The following is a 13,477-nucleotide window of genomic DNA, read 5'->3' on the forward strand; positions in this document are numbered from 1 at the left end:
CGAGATCGTAATGGCTAAACCCTAAAAGTCTAGCCTAACTATGATTATGAGGATCTATCTACGGACCTAGCCTTCCGGTTTATATAGACACATGAGGGATCTAGGGTTACACAAGGTCGGTTACAGAGAAAGGAATCTTCATATTTGGCCGCCAAGCTTGCCTTCCACGCCAAGGAGAGTCCCATCCGGACACGGGCAGAGTCTTCGGTCTTTGTATCTTCACAGCCCATCATTCCGGCCCATATCCAATAGATCGGACACCTGAGGACCCCTTAGTCCAGGACTCCCTCAGTAGCCCCTGAACCAGGCTTCAATGACGAGGTGTCCGACACGCAGATTGTCTTCGGAATTGCAAGGCGGGTTCCCCTTTCCGAATACTCCAAGATAGTCTTCAGATAAAACGAATGTGTCCGGAGCTCCAACACAAGTACCACACATGACTGCAGAGAATATAATATTTCACGAGTCCCATCCGCTAACAACTTTTTGTAAGATGACATCGCATTTGTTCGGTTGTTATTTCGAACCATTTCCTGTTCCATGTTTCGAGGCGTGGTTTTTATTGGCACGTTCAGTTGAAGCAGAGATCGTGTCTACTTATTGCGGGATCCTCATTAATATGAGCGTGGCTAACCCAACTGTTCCACTGGAAAGATTCCTTGGGAATAGGCAGGTTTTTAGGCTTAGGAGGAGGTGTTCAATACCCTTGCCTTTGTAAAGGAACCAAGGGCTGTCCTTTTACGCCAAGCCTCTCCTTAACCTTTCCAACCTTGAGTTCTAGCACCAAAGGTTTGACTTCGTTGCTTCAAGCTTCCCCATCATGTCCGGACCCAGCATTCAAGGTCGATGGGTGGCTTCCTCCGCCATAGAGGAGGATATTGCAAAGCTTCAGGCGGCCAGATACTTGACCGCGGAGATCCACCACAGGCTCCCTGCTCAAGGACAGGTTAGTCCGACCACCAGATTAGGCGAGAGGGTTGTATTCATCTCTTACTTCCTCCGAGCGCTATGGTTCGCTCTCCACCCCTTTGTCCGGGGCTAATGTTTTATTACGGACTGGATTTTCACGATCTAGCTCCGGATTCTTTCCTTCCTGTCTCGGCGTTTATTGTCACGTGCGAGGCCTTCCTCTGAATCCCCCCACACTTCGGCTTATGGCTCAAGACCTTTGGTGTTAAGCCAAAGGTAGTCGACGGGGAGCAGGTGGAGTGCGGCAGTGATGTAGTAAGCGAGCTTTCCAACACTCCCTGGCCAAAAGGCTCTTTCACTGAAACTTCCAATCAATGGCAGTGAGAGTGGTTTTACTTTACGGAACCCCATAGCACCAAGTGGGCAGCTACACCCGCGTTCTGTTCCGGCCCTCCATTACAGCTTGCATCATGGGTCAATAAGGGGCTGGACTGGGGATCAGTTGATGAAGTGCAGACTCTACATAGCCGCATCCGAACTATCCTCGAGAGGGACATCGATCTTGTCAACGTGATTCAAGTAATGCTGATCCGCCGAATCCTGCCATGCCAGCGTAGGCCTCTCCGCGTGTGGGAGTTTAATCCGGAAGGGCCACGAACCCTCCAACACTTCTTCGGCGCTACACACAAAGGGATGTGGAAGATGTTTTTTGGAAACGAAAACATTGGCCGGATACCACTGAAGACGTCGGCCTTGTCTGCAACCGTCTGGATACCCCGGTAAGCACTTGCCTTTCGAACACTTCGTAGTTAAGTATATTGTAATACATTATCGAACAAACCATCTTTGTTCAGGGCTAGATAAAGAAAGTAGAACTAATTAGGTGTTCGCCCCCCTTCTCGAAGCCTCAGCGGATCCCATATTAACAAGGATGCTGGCCCCGACACCATACCAGATGTCTGCGAAGGAGGACAAGATGGAGAGTGGGAGGACCAAAGATGGCCTCCATCCCGAAGATATCTTAGACGTCGTGTCCGGGGAGATGAAAATCCCATCTCCCGAAGGCAAAAGTAAAGGAGAAGCCAACATTCATTCCCCCTCTGGTAAGAAAAGGGCCGTCTCTAAAGATTGGGAAGAAAAGGCTCCCAAGCGACGCAAGATGCCTTTGTCGGGAGGCTCGGGCTTGAAGGACGACATTATCGCGCACTCCTCCAGTGAGGCTAAGCCTAAATCATAAGCGAACAAGGGTGTTTTATACATACCCCGTTCCTCTCCTGTGACCAGGGTAACATCTAAAATGTATGCTTTTTGAAGCTCGGCGCACAATCTTTCTCAACAATCACACTAGTAGAAAACAGGGCTTTGGTCACGGGGCAATATTCACATTAGTCCCGGTTCAGTCACGAACCGGGACTAATGTGAGCATTGGTGCCGGTTCGTGCGGCTAAGGCTTTAGTCCCGGTTCACCTCAGCCCTTTAGTCCCGGTTTGAGACACCAACCGAGACTAAAGGGTGCGATGCCCTTTAGTCCCGGTTTGTGTCTCAAACCGGGACTAAAGATTAAACTTTTAGTCCTGGTTTGAGACACGAACCGGGACTAATGGGTGCAATGCCCTTTAGTCCCGGTTTGTGTCTCAAACCGGGACCAAAGGTCCCATTTTAAAACTCTACCCCCCCCCCCCCCCCCGCCCCCCCGTGGATCGCCTTTTTGTTTTGAAAAAATCAAAAGAAAATGATAAAAACTTCAAAAAATAAAATCCTTCGAGAGGTAATTATATTACTACATCTACTAGTTAGGAAAATTTAAAAACTTAAATTTGGACATGTTTTGCAAAAAATGTAGGGAAAATGTAAAACGGCTATAACTTTTGCATACGATGTCGGAAAAAAACATATAATATATCAAAATGTTCGGAACGAAAATCCGCATCCGATGGAGATTGCCTATAGCCTGTTTGCAAATTTTTAGAATCCTCAAATTCTAAAAGGAAAAAAAGTTATGCTCAAATTTCAATTTTTTTGAATTTTTTTAAATCTGGTCAAACTATGGTCAAACTACTTATTCAAGAAGTATTAGTTTTACTAAATAATTATTCAAGAACATTAGTGTTACTAAATAATTATTTCAGTTTTTTTGAATTTTGGTCAACTATGGTCAAACTGTGGTCAAACTGTGGTCAAACTACTTATTCAAGAAATATTAGTGTTACTAAATAATTATTGATTTTTAGAACAATAGTTTCAAACTCAAACAATGAAATGTGTGACTTCATGCTCAAGCTAAATTCCTGAGGGTTAATAGGATTGACATCTTACTATTGTCAGGAAAACAACAAGTGCAGACTTGGAAACGAGGGAGAATAGAACCCGGAAGTTAAGCGTGCTCAGGCTGGAGTAGTGAGAGGATGGGTGACCGTTCGGGAAGTTAGATGATTTGGAATGATGAGGGGTGATTAGAGATTAAAGGTTAAATTGAGCAGTGACGAGGGGTGATTAGAGATTAGAGGTTAAAATAATTCAGAAATTCGAAATTCAAAAAAAAAATCAAAAAAAATTCATATAAAAATTCAAAAAAAATCATAAAATTTCCTTTAGTACCGGTTGGTGTTACCAACCGGGACTAAAGGTGGACCTCCAGGCAGCCTCCACGTGGAGGGCCTTTCTTTAGTGCCGGTTCCAGTTAGAACTGGGACTAAAGGGGGAGGCTTTAGTACCGACCCTTTAGTCCCGGTTCCAGAACCGGGACTAAAGGCCCTTATGAACCAGGACTAAAGGCCCTTTTTCTACTAGTGTCATCTTCCTCGGGAGATCTTCTCCCAGAGATGATGGAAAGCATGACGCTTCCACGAGTCTCCTTGCCCAATAAGGAGGATGACTTCGAGGTGTCATCCTGGAGGGTCTCTCCTGATCCGCAAGTGATGCGAGGGGTGACAAAAACACGAATCGAAGATGATACTTTGGTAGCCCAGGGTCGAGGGACCAACAATAAAGGCCCCGGACTATCCGGCTTTCAGCCGGAGACAACTCTAGTGGGCGAATGAACGGATCCCTTTGAAGGGGGCCGTGCTGCTACAGCTGCTTCCGGAGACCCATAAACTCTGGATATATTTACGAACATGCTGCGACAGGCGTCCGTCTCCGAAGACCATCGTACCTTGATGGATACGGTGGTTAAAAAGGTCCTATCCGCGAAAAGCGGATTGAATGAGGCCTTCACGAGCCTGTTAAGAGGTTTCGAGGTTTGTGCTGTAATTCTTTCAATTGTGTTTTATTCACAAAGTACTCCTATGTATAGATAGTAGCCCCTGAGACTCTAATAGGATTCCTAAGGGAGGCAATCAGAGGATCAAAAATATTTATCCAGGAAATAATCTGACTACTTGGAACACATGCTATTACCTCCCCTGCAACTGCCTGATCCGCGGAGGTTGCGGATCTGCAGCGGAAGATTGATGAGGTGGATGATGACATCACGCCGATCAACAGGCGTCTTGACCAAGCACAAAGTATGTTTTCGGGTCAGCCAGTATATTTATGCATGAGAACATGAGCATGAAGCTAGAATTGTATACTAAGACATGCATAACTACAGATGGTGCTGCTGTGGTGGAGGCCCTTCGGCTGAGCTTGTCCTTGCCAAGGAACAAACCCGGATGAGTAATTTGGCTGCCCATAAGGCGGCTGAAGAGTTAAAAACCGAACAGGCTGTTCGGCGCTAGTGTGAGGAAAGAATTACTACCATGGTGCGCAAGCTAGAGGAGACCACTGTCCATTGCTAATTCTTTGAGAAGGATAACAAGGCCAAAGCATTCGATCTCGACAAGGCCTTACAAGAGGCGAAAGAAGCACGGTCTGAGTCTAGAGCGACTCGAGAAGAGATCTGGCAAGCTGGGGAGATAGCGGCTGTTAAGCCTTTCTTATTATAGACGAAGTTCGGGGATCCGTAGTATTCCCGGCTTAACCAAATGTGGAGTTCTCCGGACACCTTTTTGGACCTGCCGAAGAGTGCCTCCATGCATCGCAATTTTACCAAGTGCAGGAAGGGTGTGCCACGGAGAAGCTTTTTTGGTCACAGTTCGGCGCACCAAAGCGTCAGTTGTTACTAAATGAACAGATGGCCCAGTTGGCCGAGCTCCACAGGATATCTGGTTCCGCCATGAAGGACGTCATAGTCCGACTGTGGCCTACTGAGCACATTCCGAATAGTTACTTCGGTTTGGTGCAATGGCTTGTGGATGCAGTGCCGCGTATCGATGCCGTTAAGCGTTCTACGTGCATTGAAGGTGCACGGATGGCCTTTGCCCGTGTCAAAACATACTGGGCCAAGATTGTAGCGACCAGACCTCAAACAGTCTGATCTCTATGCTCAGGTGTCATCCCTGGATTAGTAATGCTGACACCACACAGTACATCGAAGGATTTATAGCAGAGTGGCAATCACACACTTATTACATCGTTGTCTCAAAGAGACTTATTACAATAAATATGGCTTAAGGCCATATAGTGTCGAAAACAGCGGAAGACTTGGAAGGTAAATGGGACCATCAACTCCAACGGTATCACTGAGTATAGGGCCACGACCTAAAAGCACTTTACTCGTCGTCTGAAAAGTCTGCAACATAAGAAGTTGCAGCCCGAATACGGGTCAGCACATGGAATATGCTAGCAAAGTAACACATAGAGAGTAATGGAATGAAACAACTATACTATATGCATATATGGCTGGTGGAAAGCTCTATGGTTACAGTTTTTGCGTAAAGCCAGTTTTTCCCTACTGCAAAGGAATAAATTTATTTAACTATCATGGTGGTTGTGAAACATTGAGAATGGTTGACAGCATTCTCAATCCCAACTAAAAGTAATTAAAACCCAACAACATTAATTAGAAGTAACATGTTGAGATTCACAATGATATTCAAGTACTAGATACTCAAGTTGTCCATAACCGGGGACACGGCTAATCATGATTAGTTTGTACACTCTGCAGAGGTTTGTGCACTTTTCCCCACATGACTCGATCGCTCCGTTTGTTTTCCCGCACTACATGGTGTTTGAGAAACGGATGACCAAGACATAGTCTTTCAGAAGTGCTAGCACCTTACATGTGGGGTAGACCGTACCACCTACAACCCCTACATCTGCTAGTCCACCCCGTAAGAGTTCGCACAACTTAGTCAACTATGCCAGAGCCCATAGTAGCATGTGGCTGCCCACGGAAGTTTCTAGCATGAATTATCTTATGATCCCTTTGAGCCTGGGTGGCGGTCCGAAAAAACAGGCAAGTCCTGATAGACATCAGGTGCCTCAATCCACCCAGATGTGTGTTTAAGTTGCCACCTTAGATAAACCATTAAAATTATCAACTCACATCTGTCATGGATTTCACTCACCCAATCCACGTCTACTAGCATAGCATGGCATAATAAGCAAACATAGAAGTAACTCCCAAAGGTTTAATAATAAACAGGTAATAGGTACTACCTCATCTACTTCCCATCCCACAATTTAATTAGATCCTAATCATGCAATGTGAGAGGATTGATCTAATGCAATAAAACATGGGTTGTAGAAAAGGTATGATGAAAGTGTTACTTGCCTTGCTGATGATCCGCGAGACCTAGGGTTTCGAAGTAACAAGCGGCGCAATCCGGGTGATCTATCACAGACAAACAACAAGCATACAATAAGTACTCATCTAATGCACAGGTAAAACTCGAACAAGAGAAAGAACCAGAAAGTTCTATTTAAGAACTCCGGTTGCAAAGAAAGAAAGAACCGAACAGACGACGGAAAAACAAACGGCGGAAGAAAACAACTCGGTTCTAGCAAGTTGAAACTAGGTCAATTTTCGGGGCAAAAACTTGTTTAGGTTGATTAGACGGAACGGCGGTTTCGCAACGAAACTCTAGGCGCTTGAATCACCTGATTCCGATAAACGAGCGAGAAGAAAGACTAGAACGAAGATCGGATCTGAGATCACGATCACGGAATAAATCTGACGAAAAGAAAAAGAAGAACGATTAAACGAACGGGCGTCGTTAACCGGGGAAAAATCAGTGATCACGTTCGTTGAGATGAACGGTCCGAAAGAAGAACGAAAACCGATCTAGGGTTTTCGGAGAAAAAGACCGAACGAAAAACCGATCTAGAAACCGAAACGGTTTAGAAAAGAACCGGAAAGAAAACGAATCGGAAGAGAAGAAAAGAATCGGAACAGTTTATAAGAAAAACCGAACCAAGGAAGAAAAAGAGACGCGGCGCGGGGCAACCTTGGCGAGGGGCTCCGGTGAACGGCGGCGTAGGGCGGCGGCGGCGTGGGCAAGGTGCGGTGGCGGCGGTGGTGAGGGGCGGCGCGGCTAAGGCGGTGGCAGCGGTGGTGAGGGGCTTGGGGAGGTGCGGGGTGGTGTGGGGCTTGGGGAGGACAGGGGCTTTTGATTTGATGGGTTTAGAGGGGGGGTGTTGGGGTATTTATATAGGTGAGGGGAGAGGAGACTTGGGGTAGGGGACAAGAAATAGACTAGGAATAGGAAAACAAAACAAAGGAAAGGGGAGGGGCTAACCGACCTAAGTCCCGCTGGGACTCGGCTAGGGAGCGGCGGTGGCTGCCTGGGCGCCTGGCGCCTGCGCTGCGCGCGAGGGAAGGGGCCGGATGGCTGGGCCTTTGGCCCGGCTGGCCTGGCGGGAGTTTCCTTTTTTTTCCGGTTCCGCGCAGAAAAACACAGAAAATAAAATCTAAATGAACTCCGAAAAATCTAAAGTAAATTTTCCCCGACTCCTAAAAATGAGCCGAACAAAATGAACTTTACTCCGGACCAAAAATGCAATTTTTGAAAACGCGCATTTTTCCCTATCCAAATAAACTGCAAATAAAACTCCGGAAAACAAAAATTGATCTATTTATTAAATCTTCGTTTTTCCTCAATTTGGGAAAGTCATATTATTCCCTCTCTTATATTTGATATCGGAAAAATTATTGAAGATGAAATAAATAAATCAAATGATCCCCTTTTCAATTTGAGAAAACTATCAAATATGAAAATAACGAAATCTCCAACTCTCTCCGTGGGTCCTTGAGTTGCGTGAAATTTCTAGGATCAACCAAAATGCAAGAAAATATGATATGCATGATGATCTAGTGTATAACATTCCAAATTAAAAATTTGGGATGTTACAAAGATGAAGGCCACTGATGTTGCAACGAGGAGTCCCCTCAAGGGTAAGGACCATCACGCACCCGAACATTATTTCGAGGATGTCTTAGAGGGTGCCCGCTTGATAGAGGGTCAGTGTTCAAAAGATATGATATTTGAATGAAATGTATTAAATTGTAAGAGACAATATGGTGATAATATGATGATTTTTGCTTAAAATCTTTTGGTTCCCCCTGTGCGGCCGTTTTCGCATAATCTGAAAGTTTTCCAGTCGCCGGCAGCCCCCATGTGGGAAATACGGCGGTGTTCAGAAAAGCACATGATCACTCTTAACCCAACGTCTTGGTCCATGAAGGAGGTGTCAATGCGGTGAACGAGGCAATCGGGCTATAGGGCGTTAACACTTTCACTTAGCCATAGGAGTTTTATGGTGGGTCTACGATATAAACCCTGGTATGTACGCTGTTATCCCAATGTGGTGCGTTTACATGTATGACCTAAAGAAAGGTCCTTCATGTAATACGGAGGGAATCACGAAAGATTCCGATAAGTCGTCGAGTGGTTGACCAGCTCTCGCCGCATCCTGACAATCAGTTTTTGGCTTTCTCTACTGAGGTGCTCGCCTGGGTAAACCATGTCACAATCGCAGTAGTTCTCCCTTTACTACCTTAGCCGATAGAGTGGAACATAAGGTAGCAAGCACAGGAGCCGGGCAACCCAACTATTGACCCAAGACATGATTCGGAGCTGATGCATATAAGGCCAAACTCGCGACGCCGAAGTATGCTATAAACCTATTCGGACTTATTGGCAATTTAATTTGTTCCCATATCGAGCCCCTGGCGGGGTGTGTGAAATAACACAAGGACCAAAATATATTTTTTAGGGTATAGATTATATTCAGTAGAACTTGAGTGACATGGCAATCATTATTTTGTATATAATAATGCCATGACCCTGGCTATTTGACATGCCAAGGGTCGACGGCTGAGGTAGAAGGCACTTTATAGGCTCGCAAAATAGAGAGTACGATCTAGTAAAGTTGTTTTGGACCTCCTACCGCACGTCTACGCCGCCTTTCCTCGATGAAGGGGCTCCTTAAAGGGAGTAACTTTTGCATGAATGTACAAACCGGAACTCCGATGGAGTCGGTGCGATGACCAACCTACGAGTCACCTATGATAAAGGATAATGAAAAAAGAAAAAGTGGCTAGAAAAGAATTGAAAAGAGGAGGGTTAGAGAAGTACTTGTAGGCCCGTCCGTACTATGCCTCCACCGATGCCCATGGTATTTTAAGTGCATAGTTATGTATGCGCGGTATAGATTTCGTAGGTGTATGAGGTGGACGGCGGAGGTTGAACTGCTAGTCCAGCTCCATAATTGGTCGGTCCTGCTGAATGGAGACCGGCGGCTTAATGGCCGACAAGGTATGCGGTTTAATAAGGCCGACTTGTGCTCCAGCTGGATTGAACGTAGTATGATCCTCAGTCCGGAGGGAGTACGTCTCATGCTCCTCTGTAGGGGCATGTGTCATGTATACCATGTTCACCGTTTTTACCTCGGGGGGAAATTGCTTCTGACCCCCGGTATTTGGTTGGTGAATCTCTTCGTCATCGCTATCACTGGGCGGTCTTTTCCCCTTATGTTCGGTGTTGAGCTTGCCGGCCTGTTTGAAGACCCAACAACTTCTGTTGGTGTGATTGGCTGGCTTATCGGGGTGCCATGAATCTGGCAGGGTCGATCCAATATCTTGTCTAAGGTGGATGGCTCGTCTCTATTTGCCTTGAATGGCTTTTTCCGTTGACCGGGTTTGGGGCCGCTGAATCCGGCGTTGACTGCTATGTCGCACGTTCTTTAGTTATCATTGCGACGTTTGAGTTTGCTGCGTCGAGGTTTCCCATTGCCGTTTCAGACTTCGGAAGTGCCTGGATCGTTGGCACTATTGCTTCTATGAGCGAGCTAGCTGTCCTCTCCTGCGCAAAAGCGGGTCATCAGAGCGGTAAGGGCTGACATGGATTTAGGTTTTTCTTGACCGATGTGGTGGGCAAGCCACTCGTCCTGTACGTTGTGTTTGAAGGCTGCTAGGGCTTCCACGTCCGGATAGTCGACGATTTGGTTCTTTTTAACTAAGAACCTAGTCCAAAGCTTCCTGGCTGATTCTCCAGGCTGTTGAACTATATGGCTTAAGTCATCAGCGTCTGGCGGCTGGACATATGTGCCTTGGAAGTTGTCGCGGAAGGCGTCTTCCAAATCTTCCCAGCTACCAATAGAATTTTCGGGCAGACTGTTTAACCAGTGCCGAGCTGGACCTTTTAGTTTTAACGGGAGGTATTTGATGGCATGAAGGTCATCGCCGCGGGCCATATGGATATGGAGAAGGAAATCCTTAATCCATACCATGGGATCAGTTGTCCCATCATATGATTCTATATTTATGGGTTTAAACCCTTCTTGGAATTCGTGCTCCATTACTTCGTCTATGAAGCAAAGGGGGTGTGCGGCGCCTCTATGTCGGGCCACGTTGCGACGTAACTCCGATTGAGTCAGTCTGCGGTTTTCAGCCCGGGAGTGACTAGGCTTGTTACATCCGACTAGATAGCCGTCGTCACGTGTCGAGGCACGTCCTTGCGATCCGTAGATCGATCTGGTATCTCCTGTTCTGTTGTCCAGGTCTTGTCGAAGGTCATGTGGATGACTTCAAGCTGTTTTGCCTCTGCCTTTATGATGAGGCGGGGCTGGCTGGTGTTCGTCTTGAGTTACCGCTTTATCCTGACCACGTGGTGGCCGGTTAAGTGCATTGCACGATGATGGTATGTGCTCCTGTGCCTCGTCATCGAACTGAGGCAGTAATTTGCACTTCGGGTAGCTTTTGGCTGGGCAATTGAGGTCGTGTTCTTCGGCTGGCAGGACATTAGTCCAGTTGAGCAGATCTTGGTCAGCTTGAAGCTGCTGCTGCTTCTTTTTTAGGCTCCTTGCCGTGGCTATTAGCCGGCGTTTAAAGCGCTCCTGCTCCTGAGGTTCCTTAGGCACGATGAAATCCTCACTGCCGAGGCTCGCCTCATCCTCGGAAAGTGGAAGATAATTACTGTCCTACGAGTCTTCGTTCACGGCCTATCCATCAGGGCTAACTTGCCCGTTTTCCCGTTCATTTTGTACAGCAGCTGCATCGACGGGGTCTTTATTTTCTTCACCACCTTCCTAAGTGTTATTTTCCCCTGTGCCCGTATCACCGTCTATTCCATGACACGACTTAGAGCGGTGCCACTGACGCCGGCATTTTAGTTGTATCACAGGAGGTTTGTCCTCAACTGGATCTTCTTTCTCGTCGTCATCGTTAGTTCTCTTAATTAGGTGTATCCACCATGTATACGTCGTAGGAAGAGGTGGCTGTCCAGCGTTCGGTAAACAGCGGGTCTTGGCCCGGTTCCTCATCGGCATCTCCGTCCATACCATCGATGTCTTCGGAGCCGTAGTCGAGCATGTCGGTTAAGTCTTTGACAGTGTGTATGAAGTGGGCGGTGGGTGCTACCTCTTGACCATTGCGTTGGTTTTCCTTTGAAGAGGAAAGGGTGGTGCAGTAAAGCAGCATAAGTATTCCCCTCAGTTTTTGAGAACCAAGGTATTAATCCAGTAGGAGACCACGCGCGAGTCACCTCATACCTACACAAACAAATAAGAACCCTGCAACCAACGCGATAAAGGGGTTGTCAATCCCTTCTAGGCCACTTGCAAGAGTGAGATATGATAGAGATGATAATAATAAGATAAGTATTTTTGGTATTTTTATGATATAGATTGAAAGTAAAGATTGCAAAATAAAATAGATTGGAAACTTGTATGATGGAAAATAGACCCGGGGGTCATAGGTTTCACTAGTGGCTTCTCTCAAGATAGCATAAGTATTATGGTGGGTGAACAAATTACTATCGAGCAATTGATAGAAAAAATAATAATTATGAGAATATCTAGGCATGATCATGTATATAGGTATCACGTCTGAGACAAGTAGACCGAAACGATTCTGCATCTACTACTATTACTCCACACATCGACCGCTATCCAGCATGCATCTAGAGTATTAAGTTCATAAGAACAGAGTAACGCCTTAAGCAAGATGACATTATGTAGAGGGATAAATTCATGCAATATGATATAAACCCCATCTTTTTATCCTCGATGGCAACAATACAATATGTGTCGTTTCCCTTTCTGTCACTGGGATCGAGCACCGCAAGATTGAACCCAAAGCTAAGCACTTCTCCCATTGCAAGAAAGATCAATCTACTAGGCCAAACCAAACTAATAATTCGAAGAGACTTGCAAAGATAAACCCATCATACATAAAATAATTCAGAGAATATTCAAATATTGTTCATAGATAATCTGGATCATAAACCCACAATTCATCGAATCTCGACAAACACACCGCAAAAAGAAGAGTTACATCGAATAGATCTCCAAGAGAATCGAGGAGAACTTTGTATTGAGATCCAAAGAGAGAGAAGAAGCCATCTAGATACTAGCTATGGACCCGAAGGTCTAAAGTAAACTACTCACACATCATCAGAGGGGCCATGGAGTTGATGTAGAGGCCCTCCGTGATCAATGCCCCCTCCGGTGGAGCTCCAGAAAAGGCCCCAAGATGGGATATCTTGGGTACAGAAGGTTGCGGTGGTGGAAATAGGGTTTCGTGGTGCTCCTGGATGTTCGCGGGGTATATGGATATATATAGGAGGAAGAAGTAGGTCGGTGGAGCAACGAGGGGCCCACGAGGGTGGAGGGTGCGTCCAGGGGGTAGGTGCGCCCCTTGCCTCGTGGCCTCCTTGATTGTTTCTTGACGTCCACTCCAAGTTCCCTGGATCACGTTTGTTCCAAAAATCACGTTCCCGAAGGTTTCATTCCATTTGGATTCCGTTCGATATTCCTTTTCTACGAAACACTGAAATAGGCAAATAAACAACAATTTGGGCTGGGCCTCCGGTTAATAGGTTAGTCCCAAAAATAATATAAAAGTGTAAAATAAAGCCCATTAACATCCAAAACAGGTAATATATTAGCATGGAACAATCAAAAATTATAGATACGTTGGAGACATATTAGTGGGTGGGAAGCAAAATTCTTCATTATCAATCTCTAGTTGGAACCGGATACAGTTCGGCTGTGAGCCCCCCGCTAAGGATAGTGCTCTTAATGAGTTTAGCACGTTGCCCAGAGGCGAATGTCGGAAGATGTCTGCGGCGCTGAAGTCGGTGATCAATGACCGATCGTGCTCGATATGCGCGAACACGCATAGTTCGGAACCTGTAGCCTGAGACGGGTTTGTAGTTTCGGTGACATAGATGTCACTTGAAGTTAAGTCTGTGTGCGGCTCCAACGCCGCTGAGTCCGCGGCTTCCGCGGCGGGGTTGAGCTTCCC

This window comes from Triticum aestivum, chromosome 2A (assembly GCF_018294505.1).
Source record: "Triticum aestivum cultivar Chinese Spring chromosome 2A, IWGSC CS RefSeq v2.1, whole genome shotgun sequence".
In the NCBI taxonomy this organism is placed as follows: domain Eukaryota; kingdom Viridiplantae; phylum Streptophyta; class Magnoliopsida; order Poales; family Poaceae; genus Triticum; species Triticum aestivum.